This window comes from Culex quinquefasciatus, chromosome 2 (assembly GCF_015732765.1).
Source record: "Culex quinquefasciatus strain JHB chromosome 2, VPISU_Cqui_1.0_pri_paternal, whole genome shotgun sequence".
NCBI classification, from domain to species: Eukaryota; Metazoa; Arthropoda; class Insecta; order Diptera; family Culicidae; genus Culex; species Culex quinquefasciatus.
Window position 1 is genome coordinate 182602151 of NC_051862.1, and position 15831 is coordinate 182617981.

At 36.9% G+C, this 15831-nt stretch overlaps 1 protein-coding gene across 4 annotated transcripts in view; it reads right to left on the bottom strand.

The window, feature by feature from the left end:
- Positions 1-10141, bottom strand: part of LOC6041536 (locomotion-related protein Hikaru genki) — a 38231-nt gene extending 28090 nt beyond the window's left edge. For all 4 annotated transcript variants that reach the window (XM_038253248.1, XM_038253246.1, XM_038253247.1 and 1 more), the window contains exon 1: positions 9969-10141. The gene's annotated coding sequence lies outside the window, so the exon portion shown is untranslated. The remainder of the gene's footprint in view (positions 1-9968) is intronic.
- Between the last annotated feature and the right edge of the window lie 5690 nt (positions 10142-15831).

Here is a 15831-nt window from a genome sequence, read left to right on the forward strand (position 1 = left end):
AAAAAAAATTTTGCCTTCTGATCTTCGAACCAATTTTTCAACACTTTAATGGAATCAAAAAACTTTATCTTCTTTCAATATTAAGTAAAACTTAGTTTAAGAAAGGTCATGTTGTCTTTCACGAATATAATCACTCTGAGTGTATTCACATGAACATTTCGTGTTTGCCATTTCATTAGGGGGAAAAAAATTTAGGCAAGGGTGTGTCCCTTTCACACACTAATGTTTATAAAAGTTATTTGCCCTTTTGAAATGTTAGGCTTCATTTGTCGATTAAGAAAATACATGGGAATCAAACAGAATTTAGGAAACATGTTCGCTTTAAGAATGTAAAAAACGTCGCAATAAAGGTTTGCAACATATTGACACAATTTCCAACGATCAATACATTTCCTCCTTGCCGGGGTAAAGAATAGGTTTCAGTTGATCAAAAGAAGAGTTCTCTCCTTTAGCTAGAAATTCCATTCACAGCATTACAATTCCGCTATCCAAAGACTCGCTCAAAACAAACATTTCCGATTTTCCAATAGCTATTGAATTTGAATATCCCCCTTTCTCAGTGGGTATTTGAACAAGTTGGACACATGTAGAAGCACTCTTTTTTTATTTTTTGCTGCTTTTCAGCTCCCCTCTTCCTGCTGGAAGCAATCCTTTTTCCTTCCATTTACCCACTTGAAAGCGAGAGGTTGCCTCCGTGGGTGTGCGCCGTGTGAATGACAGGAAAAATAAATTCATTGTTTTTCTTCTCGCCCCCTCCTCACCGTTCTCTCAACTTCCGACCACCTCTCGAAAATGTTTCCCGCAAAAGTTCCGGCTCGGAAAACCTACCGACGACTACAAAGCATTCATCGGGGCTTTCTTTCTGTGTTCACACATCCTGTGTGTGAGAGAGAGTGTGTGTGTTTGCATCAGGGAGCTTTATATGTGCTGTTCGTTTGAGCGAGCTTCGGTATCATACATCATATGAAAGGGGGTGGTTTGGTGCTTTTATTCTATGCTGCAGGCAGGCACCGTATCGAAATCGTGACCAGGAAGAGATATTTTCAATTCCTCAGCTCAGCGGGCCCAATTTTGGGGGTTTCCCAGTTTTCCCTCTAATTCATCGCGAGCTGAAAAGTACCGTCATTTGAGTTGAACAATCTTTTTAAAACAAAATTATTAGACAAAAAACTGAATTCGAAAATTCGCTCTTTTTTGGAAATGTTCCTTAGAAAAAATCATAAAATCTAAAAACGTTTTAAAATACTCTAGTGCACAGTAATTTTGTGCCGTTCAATTTTCTAGACACAGTCATTGGCCCCCTCTATCAGGATTAATGGTTTCTGATGGAACATAAAACATACAGTATAGAGAGCAGCGGATGCGGTGTGATAGCTCCGGTCGGAAATCGAGGGAGCAATATAGAGGATGTTGTCTTGTCGAAAATATTAATTGCTGCGCCGCATTTGAAAAAAAAAACACCGGCTATGAATTGAAACTGAAAACGTTTTTTGAACTGAAAATAGCATTAGTTAGTAGTTTTGGGCTGTATTCACCTTTGTGCGGAACATGTTCGCATTTTTCTCACGAAATATAAATTGGATGCTAAAAGTTAGAAACATCTAATAAAAAGACGAGCAGCAAAGCAAAACTATTATCTGTGTTTAAAAAACATGTCTATCATGGCTGAGAACGCTGACAATAACTGGTTTCTGCTCTCATGGGGCTTATAAGCCTTAAAAAAATGCGATTTTTTGGTCTCCTCTACAGACAACCTTGCCAAACATTGAACGTTACGCCCTTTTGAAATGTATTGATTTAAAAAGAATGAAAGTATTGTTTTCGAAAAGTTTGAAAAATTTCACGAATGTTTGAAAATCGAACCATTAGTTTTTTTAGATTAAACTTAGAAAACATCAATTTTCTGTTTGTAAACCTTTGCATTGCAATATCTCAGCAACTAAAGGTCCTTTCAACAAAGTTCAAAAAAGCAAAATATAGAGAATTTTCTCAGCTTTTCAAAAATATTTTTTTCAGAAGTGGGCAAACATTCGCATTTAAAAAAATGAAAAACTGCGACTATTTTCAAAAAAGATACATAAAAAAGGCAAAAACTTGAAAACGGTGCCCTTTATCAAAATTTCACTAAACGTTTTTGATGCAAATTTGATTTTAGATCGAAAAATGAGGCTGGAAATTTTTTACGCCCAATAAATCGATTTTTTGAAAAAATCTGTATAAAATTCAAACATTCATAACTCGGTCTAAGATTTTTTGCATATTCTGGAAATTTCTGAAAATTTGGCATTTTATGTCTCCTAAAACATATAAAAAAATAAATAGTATTATAAATATAATACTATTAAAATAGTATTTATTTTTTGGCAAATCAAATTTTAGTGACAAAAAGTGAAACTGAAAATCACCAAAAAATACCTAGTATCATTTTTGACAAAGAACTTTGTCCTAAGGTTTCTATACGTGGTGTCAATCCAAAATTTTCGCGAATCGAAAACGTTACGTGACGAATTCCCCTCTCGGCAAATTTCCCCTCTTTTTGGTGCACGCTGGTTGGATGAACGAACGTTTCCCAATCATTCAATCGAGAGACGTGAGATTGATGTATCTAAAATCACCTCCACTCCACCTCATAATTTTCGGATCGTCGACGAGGCAACAAAACGCGGCTCGGTCGGTCCCGAAAATTCATTCTATTGCTGGACGTCGACGAGAACACATCAGAAGCAGACGGCCTGGAGGTCCGGGAGCAGATGGCTTGGAGGCAAGGACCAGCTAAGACATGCCAGTCGCGGGAGTCGATCATTGGAACTGGCCACCACCTGGACTGGAGTGGCCGGAGGCCCCGGGGATGTTCCGATGGGGGGACATTTGCCGAGCCGTAAGAGTTGGGGCAATATGGGTATCAAACTTTATGGTTTTTGATACTGGATATGAAATTTGACATTTCGGCAGTAGTGGCCACAATCCGGAGTGGCCGGAGGCCCCACGGATGTTCCGATGGGGGACATTTGCCGAACCGTAAGAATTCTGGCAATATGGGTATCAAACTTTATGATTTTTGATACTGGACATTTGGCTGGACTGGACTGTTGCATTTGGCCATTATCTGAAGTTAAGCAGTTAAAATATATTGCTTATTAGGCAGGAAGTATATAATAAATAGATTACTGCGATGCACATTTTTTTGTGCCACTGCGAAAAGCTGTTTCTGGAAATTTAGAATAACTATCTCGTAATCTCGTGGCAGTGCGTGGCCGAATGGTTACGCTGTCCGCTTTGTAAGCGGATGATTCTGGGTTCGATTCCCATCTGCTGCAACCTTCCATCGGATGAGGAAGTAAAAATGTCGGAACCGTCCTTGGTTGTTAGGCCGTTAAGTCATTCCAGGCGTAGGAGTCGTCTCCATGCCATAAGTACAAACAACACATCAAACCAAGCCTACTCCGGTGGAATCGCTGGCGGCAGTTGGACTCGCAATTCAAAGGTCGTCAGTTCAAACACTCAGGTGAAAGGTTCCTTGGAATAGAAAGAGGTTTGGGTGCTCTCCCCATTCAAGCATTCGGACTCCTAGGTTCGAACAGAAACTTGCAATAGAGACCACAAAATACCCGGGGGTCGTTAATGTGGATGGTTTGATTTTGATCTCGTAATCAATTAGAGCCCTGTAAAGGGCAGATTTAATGTCTGCTGTTCAAATTTCCTTTACTGCCGCCGATTGCTTGCAACAGCCTTGCAAAAACATTCCCGCATCTTGATAACTTTCGAGTGGTGAAGGAAAGTCAATTGATTTCACCTCGATTTCTATTTCAGCAATTTCCGTCCCTTTAGTTCGAGAGGACGGTAATTATAAGGGGGAAATTTGGACCGGACGTTCTAATCGAAAATTTCAACAATCATCTTGCAAAGTTCTTTGTCATACTGGTCATGTGTAACATAACCACCTGCACCTTTTTTCAGTATAGTATATACCTACAGCTTTGCGAAAGCCAAAAAATTCCTTCAAAAGATATAGATTTTTGAATTTTTAAATATCATTTCTGTATGGACAGCTGCCAAATTTTTATGGAAAATTATATGGACAAACTAATGATGCGCCTATGGCTGCTTTGGGAATTTCGAAGGCATCAAAAAAGTTTCAGGTGGATAAAAAAATAAAAAAATTAAAATAAAAAAACGTGTTGGTGAGAATTTCTCTATTATAACATAACGGATTAGTTTGCCAGAATTGTATCTTTGTCAAACAATGTCAATAATAATTTTTATTACATCTTTCAAATTTTATTTTTACTATGTGAAATCACAATATTTTTCTTCCAATATTTATGGGAAAAGGGAGGAGGGGGGGGGTATGGACTGGCCTCCTTGTCCTATTTTTCAATTTTTAGGGGGGGGACACCGTGCCCCCAGAGTCGACGCCCCTGATCCCTAATGTCGATTTTTTTAATGTCACCCTTTGTACAAAAGAAGTTCAATTTTATGACAAAAAAATGATTCAGGCATGAAATGAACCATAAGCATTTCACTTATAAGCTTTTTAAGGTAATTTGGACCATTTCCATTGCGTATCATTTTTGGAAAAGTGTTTTGTAAAATATATAAGTTTAAAAATGTGCCCTCAATATTTTTTTTTGCTTTCCGTATAATATAGAAAAACGTCAAGATAAAAAAAAAACAAAAAAAATCAACCAAGTCAGGTGCCTAGTTCCTTCAAACCGTTCTCAAGAAGGACGCGACACTTAACGACTTCATCCTGCACAGTCATTGAGCATTTTAACTCTCACCCCCTGCCCCCATCAACAGTCATAATAACTTTCGTCGGTCGCACTCGCAAACACACAAAAAAAAGAAAAACCAAAAATACCTACACGTAAAAGCTGTTTAGCATAACAACTTCTCAGGGGCCCATTTGCATATGCTAGGCTACGAGGCTGCCCCTACCATAATGTTGCACACACACACACAGCTCAGCACATTCGCAAAACAAACAGCAGCACACCGCCACCGGAAGATCCCCTTTCGCCATAATTCAAACGTAAAACCTTGTTGGCCGCGCGTCAGCTCTGAAAATCTCCATGCCACTTAATCACTGGCTGTCCAAACATAGAACTTTTTATTTTTTTTGTGAGACTTTTTTTTGGTAGGTAGAGAGAGGAGGGAATGAAATAAAAAGTGCACAAAAAAAAAGCTCGCTGGAAAACCAACAGCACGGAAAAGTATAATCGTAACATGTAGAAGCTACAAAACACACACCGAGCCGAGGCACAAAGAGGCTGGCAACATTTTTCGGAACATGCGCAGCTTTTGGCACCATTTCGAACAGTGGGAAGGACACTAGCAAAAGAATGGAAAAAAATATTAAAAATATAAAGCTTGAAAAAGGTTAAACTCATGTGAACAGTTTGTTGTTATTATTTTCCTTATAAATTTCAAAAATTTGCATTTGTATATATTATTCACTCCTTTAAAAAGTTCCTTTCCTTTTTTTATTAAATCAGATAGGGGAGAGTGCGGCGACTTGATCCCCTTTTTTGTATCGCACTTAACTCTGTGAATTTCTCAAAAAAAACCATGAACTTTTTGAATGAATTGAGAGCTTAAACATTCAACTATGTTTGGCTGATAAGGGTATTTCATCAGATGAACTCTTCGCATCATGCCAAGCGTTTTAAAAAATATTTTAAACCGGCATTTTCAAAACGTTAGGGGTAATTTGATCCCCCTTTCAACATTTTAAAGAAACCTCAACCAAAATGTTTCTTATTCATCCAAACTTTTTTATTTTCTATAAGTTACAGCAATTTCATATAAAACCTATACGTTTTTGTTCAAAATATAAAAAGTTTAGTATTTAAAATGTTTAAAAATAAAATATTCTTTTTTAGACCAAAAGGGAGCATGTTTATAAAAGCTGGTAATTTTTGTTTACAAACCTTTTGAAAAATTGTTCAAACTGCAGAATGTTATGTACAACTATACTATAGGAAACTATGTACGAAAACCCAGCCCAATTAATTAATCTTGAGGCTAATTCCAGTGACTGTAAAATGCAAGGATCAAGTCTCCCTAAACGCACTTTTTTAAATAATTGATTGTAAAAATAGTATGACAATAAATTTAACGTTAAATGCGTAAGGGCTTCCTAGTTGATAAGTTTATCAAACAATTCATGCATATAAAAAAATTGAATAAATTTTTAAGTGTATTCTATACATATTAAAATGAAGAAAAAAGATCACTTGGAGGTTTTTTGCAGCACTTTTTAGAAAAATGTGTGAAACTCAATTTAAACATTTTTTTAATTTTTTTTTTCTCTGTTTTCTGAGTTTAAGTAAATTTCACCCAACTTTCTAGAACCAAGCTAATTGTTATACCCACATGCTGACGAGATAAGGCATGGGATCAAGTGTCCCCGGGGATCAAGTCTCCCCTATAGAATCAATGCGATTACTATGCATTATTTTTTATTTGCCCCAAAAACCTTGAAAACAGCTAGTTTTTTGTAACTAGCTAAGTTTTTGTAACTAGCAACTGAAATTTTTACTGTAAGAAAAATATGTTTCTACACAGTACAAATGATAACATTAAATCTGGGAATACAGGGAAACTTCTTTAAACGCGAGGGCGTTACGCTTTTTATTTCGTCGATTTCTCTAAAGCCATTTAATGTTAATGCAACTTCAAAAGGCGTTTTGTAGTTCTGAACATAACCTACAAATTGCTTTGAAAAGATTGCAAAATTGTTGCGTCATTCCAGAGAAATCGACAAATTATAAAACGTAACTCACCGCGTAAACAGAGATTTCTCTGTAGTGACAGATTTTGTATCAAAAAAAGTATAATTGTACATCTGGTACTTGCGGAAATTTCGTCTGTTGAATCTCACCTTTTTACACATTACGTTAGAAAAAATATTCAAAAAGAGTCTACATTTAAATTTTTCAACCTTCCAAAATCTTGTCCAAAATACAACTTTGTTTTTACTGTGTACGAAATTTGGTTTGGCTTAAAGTTAACCCTCCCGGTGGATTGGGGAGGGGGATTTATTGTTATCATTAGATCGTTCATTCAAGTCTCCATACAATTGGCACCTGAGCAACTCTCTACGAAATCGGCCGATTTCAACCATTTTTATTTTTTGTACTTTTTGATTTGGCTCAAACTTTGTGGGGACCTTCCCTATGACCAAATAAGCTATTTTGTTTCGTTGGTTCACCAACACAAGTCTCCATATAATTTTGGCTGCTTTCAATACAAAAATGGTATGTAAATATTCAAACATCTGATCAATTTGGTGTCTTTGGCAAAGTTGTAGGTATTGTTGAGGACTTTTGAGAAAAAAATAGGTACACAGAAAAAAAATATTTTTTTCACAAAAACTCAATTTCCCAAATTACGTATTTTTTGATTTTCGAGATTTATTGATATGTTTTAGGGGACAAAAATCCGCAACTTTTGATCCATAGAGAAACATGGTCAAAAAATCTGCCGCCGAGTTATGCATTTTTGAAAAAATAGTGATTTTTGGAAAAAAATGAAGTTTCATGTAAAAACAAGTTTGACATTATTTTTTATTGCAAAATTGAATTTGCAATCGAAAAGTACTCTACAGATTTTTTTATAAAGGGCTCCGTTTTCAAGATATAGCCACCGAAAGTTTGATTTTAGTGAAATATTTGCAGTTTTTCATTTTTTAAAAATAGTGACCATGAGCGACCATTTCTAAAAATATTTTTTTAAAGTTCAGAAAACTTGCTATAAAATTGTCTAAGAGACATTGAAGATTGGACCTCGGGTTGCTGAGATGGAACCGCTTTAAGAAAAAGAAACAGGAAAATTGAAGTTTTCTAAGTCCCACCAAAACAACCCACCATTTTCTAATTTCGATATCTCAGCAACTAATGGTCCGATTTTCAATGTTAAAACATGAAACATTCGTGAAATTTTCCGATCTTTTCGAAAACAATATTTTGAATTTTTTTTAATCAAGACTAACATTTTAAAAGGGCCAAACATTGAATATTACGCCCATTTAAAATGTTAGTCTTTATTTATTTTTTTTTCAAAATATTTTTTCGAAGTTAGCACCCAGCTAGCAAAATCTAATCGTAGAAATATGTAACCTTTCTGCAAAGACTTATGAATTGATCCCAGTTGAAAGATGCTCCAAATCTCTGAATTGCAAATGTGACATCCTGAAACAGAACTGCTAAATTCTAATAAAAACGCAAATTTAAAAAAAATTAAATCGAAGTTAGTTATTTCAAAAAACGGATGCCACGAAATCTCAACACTTCAATCAGCTCAAACATTATGTGAAGACTCGTTCAACGAGTCCGGTGCATGACGATGGCCAATTTTCAAAAACTAATAAAAAAAAGATAAACATATTTTTTATGTTTTTCATACAATAAGCTTTCAAGAGTAATTGAAAATCATCTTTTTAGTGGATTTAGTCAATTTTCTGTAATATGATTTTTTGTGATTTTTGACATGTATGTAACCCCTTAATAGCTTTTAAATATTTATATAGCTTGCCAAAAATCTTGTGTTTGTTCTTTAAGTTTCAAAAAAGCTGTTAACATTGAAAAAAAAAGAAAAAAATCAGTAGCATGTTTCACATTTTAAGCATACCGTAAACCGGGGTCAATCGGGACACATGGGGCGAACTGGGACAGCAGTTTTAACCATGTTGGAGCACAATATTTTGATTTTTCTGGTTGGTTTTGGTTAGAACAGACTCAGGCCAACAAAATGTGTACATCCATTTTCAAATTTAAAAGCTTTAAGTGCTCTTAAAACAGCTGTCCCTATTCAGACTTTAGTCCCGATTCACCCCAGATTACGGTACTCATTTTATATTATTTTATAATTTTTTGGTATTTACTATAGCCTCCAATACAATTCATCAAATATTCCAGTTTTCACTTTATTTTTATCCGAAGCCATGTCCAAATAATCGTAAAAACAAAATTAGGTGCAGGTGTAATGCAGTAAATATTCATATTTTTATCTTTCGGGATGGATTTCGATATCAGTTACTCACTCTCAGTATTGGAGTCGCAATATTTGTAGAATCCGAAGTTGAAATTGGAGTTCTTTAAAATAGTATCTTACTCCACAGCCCAATTTTGAGAGATGTAAAATTGATAATTTAGGATAATAGCTTCAACATTTTGAATTAAGTCAAATATAAGAGTAAAGTTTAATGCCCTACAACTTTTTTCAAGAGTCCAACGCGATTTCATGTTGGCCTAAATAGTTATCAGCGATGCAAAGCAACTTTTTGTATGAAAAAGTTTGTTAACTCTTTCAGGCCTGAAATAAAAAATGATTTATATGACCATATGAACTTTGGATAGATTTGGAAATTTCAATTTTTGTACCCTCAGGCCTTAAAGGGTTAAGCTAACTGCAATGTTTTGCAGCGACTGCTCATATTTGACACAGATACTGAATTTTGCCTAATTCATCGATAAAAATGTTCTCAAAAATTCTGTTCAATTAACACCCTAATAAACATACTTCAAATGGAAATTTGACCAAACCATACACTCACTCCCACTATCCAGACCCACCAGCATCTCCCGTCGCACGGACCGATGCGCTCGCAAATATCTCAATTTATCATTTTATGCTATCTCTAAACCAACATTGACTTTTGCCGTTTTTCTGTGCTCTGCATAATGATTAGACCGAACCCATGTCCTCCATCACCACCACCACCTCCATTCTGGCGGGAAACCCCACCGAAAAGGATTACTACCTTCCTGGGGGACTAGTTTATGTAATCACTTTCGACACTGCTGCTGGAGGCTTGGGAAAGTTTATGTTGGTTATGCTGTCCGCACGAAAAATGGAGGGGGCGATTCGTCTTTGTTTTGAGCGCTTTTAATTTTCTGCGCTGTTTGCACTTTTCCGAAGTTTGTTCTGCGAATTTTCCGCTCGAATTCACGCGATTTTTCACCTACCAGAAAGCAATCAACCCCAAATTACACAGGCGCCTCTTTAGCGCCACAAACACTCACACTGCCAGGTAAGACTGGCCTGCACTTGCCCCAACTGGACCAGATTCTGGCCTTTTACGGGCGGGGACCACCGGAGGTCAGACGGAACACTTCCGAACAGCTCGCGAGTCATCAGAGGACTGAGTCGTCAGCCAGCATGGCAAGATCAGCTTGCTCTCCAACGAGCGCATGGAAAGCTCATGCGTGATTTTTTTTTTTTCTCATCCTGCCGAACTCATCTCAAAAACCCGACCGACCATGCCGTTTTCCGAGCTTTTCCGAGTGACCACGTGGGACCCGGTGGCACCATGCCGTCTGCCAGCGGGCAGGAATCAAAACAAACCAACCTTCGTGAACACAAAAGCTCACTCTCATTTCCTGCGAGTTCGTTTTCTCTCATGTGGAAAGTCGTTTTTTTTGCGAAGGGAGTGGGGAAAATGCCACCCCCTTTCGATCTCGCAAGCAGCCCGAGGGGGTGGGAAAGTTTATAAACAGTTTTTCGTTTTTGGGGCGGCGGAGGCTGCACGCGTCGTTTGTGTTTTCAATTTCCGGTTTACGTTTCCGGCTGCTGCGAGCGGCGTCGCCATCTAAAAGAGAGAGTGTTTCGCTGGAAGCTGCTGCTGTAACCGATACGGGTTGTTATGATATGGGTTGTGTGTGGACCACCCAGACCGATGTTGCCAAAAGTTGAAAGTGGTTGGTTTTAGGCGGAATTCAGATTGAGGTCCATCCAGGGAAATGCGAAGCTAGAAGGCATTTTTTGCCTTTGGCAAGCTATACATTCAAATCCAGTTTTTTTTTCATGAAACCTTCTCAAAAATCCCCCTCCCCTGAGGTGTCCACGTCTACACGTGGACGGCAATTTAACGAAACTTCAAAATTTGTAATCGATATCAAAATTGATATTTTTTTGTAGTTTTCGAGATATACCAGTTTCAGAAGAAAACAAAATCGAGGATGGGTTTCCGGCTGATGTCCCAATGTGGAACAGGTCGTATAGAGGTGCTCCGAATTGGATGAAACTTTCAGCGTTTGTCTATAGGGGAGAGTGGGGAGACTTGATCCCCTTTTTTGTATCGCACATAACTCTGTCAATTTCTCACAAAACTATGAACTTTTTGCATGAATAGAAAGCTTAAACATTCAACTATGTTTGGCTGATAAGGGCACTTCATCAGATAAACTCTTCGAATCATGCCAAGCGTTTTAAAAAAATATTTTAAACCGGCATTTTCAAAATGTTGGGTGTAATTTGATCCCCCTATCAAAATTTTGAAGAAATCGTAAGCAAAATGTTTCTTATTCATCAAAACTTTTAATTTTCTATAAGTTACACAATTTCACATTAAACCTGTACGTTTGTGTTCAAAATATAACAAGTATTTAAAAACTTAAAATTATCTTTTTAAGACCAAAATTTAGCATGTTTACAAAAGCTGTTATTTTTTGTTCACAAAACTTTTGAAAAATGGTTCAAACTGCAGTAAGTTATGTACAACTATATTAAAGGAAGCTATGTAGGAAAACCCAGCCCAATTATTCAATCTTGAGGCTGATTCCAGTGACTGTAAAAATGCAGGGATCAAGTCTCCCTAAACGCACTTTTTTAAACAATTGATTGTAAAAATAGTATGACGATAAATTTAACGTCAAATGCGTAAGGGTTTCGGAGTTGATATGTTTATCAAACAATTCATGTATAAAAAATATTTTTTTGAATAATTTTTGAGTGTTTTCTATACTTATCAAAACAAAGAAAAAAGATCTCTTGGAAGTTTTTTGCAGTACTTCTTAGAAAAATGTGTGTAACTCAATCTAAACATTTTTTAATTTTTTTCTTTGTTTTCTACAATGAGTTTTAGTCAATTTCACACAATTATCTAGAACAAAGCTAATTGTTTTACCCGCATGCTGACGAGATAAAGGCTTGGGATCAAGTCTCCCCGGGGATCAAGTCTCCCCACTCTCCCCTACATGAGATGAAAAAACGAAACTATTGGCACTACGCCCCCCGGGGCATGGCCTTCCTCTAACGTGGGATTTCTGCTCCAGCGCCTCTGACGAGACAGGAGAAACCGGGACCGACGTTTTACTTCACCATCCGATAGAAGCTCAGTGGATAAGGCGGGAATCGAACCCGCGTCTCATAGCATCATCGGGATCGGCAGCCGAAGCCGCTACCCCTGCGCCACGAGACCCAAATATGAGCCCTCTACGTCAAAGGGAAGTGGGGTCAAACGAGGTTTGATGTTTTGGTTCCAAAAAACATAAAAAAAATCTTAACACATCATTATAAAATGTATAATAAATATCCCGGATTGGTTTGACTTTTTCTCATAGCTATTGATCAGCACGACTGTGTACTTCTTTATCACGGAAATAGATTCTACGTCCAATTTCCATCAAAATTGAGCTTGACCGATCTTCTAAGATTAAGGTTTGCTCAAAAATCGCCAAAAAGTTGGTTTTTTGGGGAGGTACTAAAAAGGTGGGAGTGGTTCTATTTGGATGAAATTCGGGATTCATGCATCTTTTGATAGTATCAATAGCCCTGCTAAATTTGATTTGAAGGATCGGAGAAGATCATTTTTAAATGATGTTTCACTTCAGATGGAATGACCCGAGGTTGATGCCTTCCTCACATTCATATAGTACATCGTCGCTTGTGTACTATCTTGTTACACGACTTAACTTTTTACAACAGACTTCAAAAAGTGTATAAATAGCACTTAAGTGCTTATTACTGTTGATATCGTTCTCAAATCTTCGATGTTTTAGGCTTATTTTAAAGATCTTTCAAATACCCTCCTAAAAATATATAACAAGCCGTGTTTTCTGACAAAAACCACCCTTTTTACAATCTTCTGGAGTTTAACCATAATCGTTTTTTTTAGCATAACTTTTAAGTACTTTTCTAAACTTCATAATATTAACTAGGGTCTTGTGGGACCCCAAGACGGATCATATGATACCAATACACTCAAACCCGATGGTTTGACACCAACTGTTGTCAAACGAACGGGGTCACTTTTTAGTTTGACTCCCCTTTTACACGTAGTTCACACGCACTACCAAACGTTTGTTTTGATAGTGTGCGTGAGCGCCGTGTAAAAAGTGACAGTTTGTCACTTTTTAGTTTGACTTTGACCAACCAACGGGGTACTAGGGGAAATTCTCGTATGTTTGGCAGGTTAAGCACTCGCTCCTAACTCCATCCAATTTGCTAATTTTCACTATTTAAACAACTAATTTTGGAACACTTTTGATAGAAACTTGCTTGCTCACTTCTTATTGAGCTATTTATCACTCGATTTCTGTTGAAAACACTTTTAATTAGCTTTAATTGAATGTCAAAGTTCTGACCTGCCAACATTAGAGGCTGTTTCCCTAACTAAAAAAGTGTCAAACGAAAAACTTTCCAACCACCGGGGGTTGAGTATACAGTAAAAATCGGTTCAGCCAGTTCGGAGATTTTTTTTCATAAAATTGTTTTTATTAGGTCCTTTTCGGTACTGGGACCTAGAGAGCTTGGAGCTTATTAATATGCTCCAGGCTCTCTACTGGGACCTGGTTAGGACCGAGTCGGCTTTTGTAATTACAATTTTTTAAAGCTATGCAAGAGTATTTACAGAGGATCTTGTGTGAAAATGTTAGTGGGAGGCCGATTACCCGCGCGGTTCGGAGATAATCGAGTGCATTTTTTGGGTGCACGGACTCACATCCAGACAGGCGCACAGACATTTGTTTAGAATTTGATTCTGAGTCAATACTCCCGAGGATACTCCGCAAAAAATGTTGTAAAATCAGACAAACATCAAATTACATTCTTAGTGAATGCTTTTAAAATTAAACATAATTTGGTTTAAATCGAGAAACATATTTAAAAAATAGTTATCGTATGTTGTCGTCTATTAGATTATTGCTGATAGAATCATCGAAATAACGATTGATAATTTTTTCGTGAACAACCTTTCTTAATATTATAATTTTCAGGCAATTGGGTCCTGAATTCGAGCTTAAATTTATTTAACAATAAAGCTTATTTTACTGAAGAATATGAAACTTTTTAACGACCGTAAAATGTAGAAAATGGATTTCTAAATAAATACTCCAGCTCTTTCTTAATGTAAACATCAGCTGACGTGAATTATTTTATGTTTAATTACAATATTATGTTTTAAAAATACAGCAATTCCATTTGAAAAGAGCCTAAACCGAAAAAAAGTTCTCCGATCGGGCTCAAAATTTGTCTGGGGGTTTCATGGCCAAAATAATTAGACCCGTATTTTTTTGTTTGACCATTAGGGTGACCTACATCGTGCTAGGGTGGTACGGTTCGACATCGCCAATTTTTTTATATGTTATGTGAAATTTTCCGAGGAATCCGATAAAAATATTTTCAGGCATAGGCTTTTTGGTCCAGACACGGTTCAAAACGCCATTTTAAGTTTTCATACGATCTTTCAATAGTTAAGCTAGATTTTCATTACCTTTCTTTTGCGTCTAAGACAGCAAAAATCGGATGAAATGGCGCGGTGGCATGATTTTTCGAAAAAAGTGTTTTTTGCGAAAAATGACGAAAATTGCCATTTTTCGATCCACCCTAGCACGATGTAGGTCACCCTAATGGCCAAACAAAAAAAATACGGGTCTAATTATTTTGGCCAAGGAACCCCCAGAAAAGTTTTGAGCCCGATCGGAGAACTTTTTTTTCGGTTTAGGCTTTTTGCCTTCCTCACCTTACTGAGGAAAGGCTATAAAATCACTCGAAAAATGAACTTCTTAATTCGACCTCGTAGACCCACCTTCACGTATACCTATCGACTCAGAATCATGTTCTGAGCAAATGTCTGTGTGGATGTGTGTAGGTGGGTGGACAAAAAATTGTCACTCGATTATCTCCGGACTGGATGAACGGATTTTGACCGTATTAGTCTCATTCGATCCGTCTTGGGGTCCCATAGGTCTCTATTTAAAATCAGCAAGTTTAGTTAAGTACTTCAAAAGTTATGCTAAAAAAACGATTTTGGCGTATGTCCGGAAGATTGTAAAAAGGGTGGTTTTTGCAAGAAACCCTATCATGTTATACATTTTTATAAAGGTATTAAAAAGACTTTTCCAATGAGCCCAAAACATTGAAGATCTGACAACCCTATCAAAAGTTATTAGCACTTAAGTGTTATTTATACACTTTTTGGAGGCCGGATCTCAGATATTTCAGTAAAAATGATGTCCGGGTCCATCATGCGACCCATCGTTAGTTAGATAATCAAAAGACCTTTCAAATGAGCTTAAAACATCAAGGATTTGGCAACCCTATCAAAAGTTATTAGCACTTAAGTGTTATTTATGCACTTTTTGGGAGCCGGATCTCAGATATTTCAGTAAAAATTATGTCCGGGTCCATCATGCGACCCATCGTTAGTTAGATAATCAAAAGACCTTTCAAATGAGCTTAAAACATCAAGGATTTGGCAACCCTATCAAAAGTTATTAGCACTTAAGTGTTATTTATGCACTTTTTGGGAGCCGGATCTCAGATATTTCAGTAAAAATTATGTCCGGGTCCATCATGCGACCCATCGTTAGTTAGATAATTGAAAGACCTTTCAAATGAGCCTAAAACATCAAGGATCTGACAACCCTATCAAAAGTTATTAGCACTTAAGTGTTATTTATACACTTTTTGGAGGCCGGATCTCAGATATTTCAGTAAAAATGATGTCCGGTGTCGCACTTGTTCTCACTCATTTTTTTATTCCGCGAACGTCTTTCCGCTTTTACTTCCGTTTGAAGACTGAACTCAAAACGCCAGAACTCACTATCC